This window comes from Larimichthys crocea, chromosome VIII (assembly GCF_000972845.2).
Source record: "Larimichthys crocea isolate SSNF chromosome VIII, L_crocea_2.0, whole genome shotgun sequence".
Lineage (NCBI taxonomy): Eukaryota > Metazoa > Chordata > Actinopteri > Sciaenidae > Larimichthys > Larimichthys crocea.
In genome coordinates, this window is record NC_040018.1 from 6,681,035 (window position 1) to 6,682,786 (window position 1,752).

General features: G+C 34.8%; 1 protein-coding gene across 1 annotated transcript in view; it reads left to right on the forward strand.

Annotated features, from left to right (window-relative positions):
• The window catches only part of serinc4 (serine incorporator 4), a 19,917-nt gene extending 19,545 nt beyond the window's left edge, over nucleotides 1–372 (forward strand). The window contains exon 11 of the mRNA XM_019257140.2: nucleotides 1–372. This exon is cut by the window's left edge and continues 967 nt beyond it. The gene's annotated coding sequence lies outside the window, so the exon portion shown is untranslated.
• Nucleotides 373–1,752: the final 1,380 nt, after the last annotated feature.

Genomic DNA, 1,752 nt, shown 5'->3' on the forward strand with positions numbered 1-1,752 from the left:
ATCCTTACAATTTAAAACTTACATGGTAATTTAAAATTCCAATTTGTACTTTCATTTTCCATCGAGTTACCTATAAAACACTACATGCAAATGTTTGGCTACTCATCTCGTGAACAAATTGAGTTAGTTACAGTACAAGCCTTAAAGAAAATGAAAGAGGAATGATTTCAGTACATAACACCACGTGAAGCCACAGCTTGTTGCTTTTACATCTGCTTGTGTACAGATTAAACAAACGAGATGTAGCGTGTTAATTAGTTAGCTTTAGAGGTGTGGCTATGCATAATTTTAGACAAAAGTGGTGTCGATCTTCTCAGCTAATGCTCGTAAAAAAAGATCAAGTTGGTATTTATATATATCCCAAAATGTAAAAGCATTTTAACGACCTTTCCATCCAATGCAATAATGAACTTTGTCCATACCTCTAGTTCCAAATCAGTTGCTGGAAAGGCAATAAATGGAAGTCACACTGCGGTTACATACAATAATAGCATTAACTTTATTTCATTTAGTGCTAACAGTTACAAACCAGAAAATGTACAGGCAGAACCAGTTTAATTACATAGTTTTATTCATTTATGAACTTTGTCATTTACTTTATCGATGAGGCAGCTTCAGGGTTGGTTCGTCTTTTCAGCCCAAAGCCAAAGAAAGATTTGTTCATGTGTTTAAATAGAACCTGAAGTGTGTATCGCGGGAATAACTGATTCTCTTTTAGTACTTTCAAGACTGATTTTTAAATGCTTAAATGACAGGTTTGCCGGAGCGACTGAGAGGCAGCTAAACAGGAATGTATGACGTTCTATAATTTCTTAAACTGGAGAGCAAACATACTTTGATTCATATATTTGACTCACAATGAAGAAGCTGCATGCTCGCTTTATGTTGCTTTACATTATCCATGTCTAAATTCATTCAAAATGTCTGGATGCTTGTTTACATTTTGTTTTACATGATAAAAAATTAAACCAAGCGTGCTCAAACAAAAACAAATATAAAAAAAAAAAAGCTCACTTCCAGAAGGGATGGAAGCTTTCTGTCTCATGCCTTCAGATGAAGTAGTCGTGTCTGTAAGACGCTGAAGTGAACCTAAAGTAGACCCCTTGTTCCTCGGATGTTCATATTAATGTTGGAACGTGGAAACGTGGGACTGGTTTTTATGACACTGAGCTGAGTGTCTGTGATGACTTCCTTTACAGTTAATGAGCAGTCACCTGGCTCGGTCAAGAAATATACACGTGTACAGTAATATTAGCAATTTAATGTCATGTTTCCTTTTGTTCTAGATGTGAATAAAGTGTAAATACACTGTTTTCTTACAAACGATGCTGCTCTCGCGTCTGATTTTTTAAACTGTGTTACGTGATAAATAGATCGATAAAATCCAATTTCAATCGCAAATTCTTGGTTGCGTTTTGTGAATATCTACAATAACTTTACATTAGGCAGAGTGGGTCACACACTCCAAAGTAATTCTTTTGGCACATGAGAGAAAATGTTATAATTTCAAATGCATAACAAAAAGGCACAAAAGTTAACTATTTAACAGACCGCAACACAGTTATATTCAAATGATACTTTAGTATATTTGTAGCTAATCAGTGCCACACACATAAAATACTGTATATTTCATAATCTCTGTCACGTAAAGTATCACAAAGCAGACCTGATTGAACACACTATAAAAAAAAGAATACCACAAAAGAGCAACACAGACACTGAAAGACGTTAAACAAGTGACACGCAAGTAAT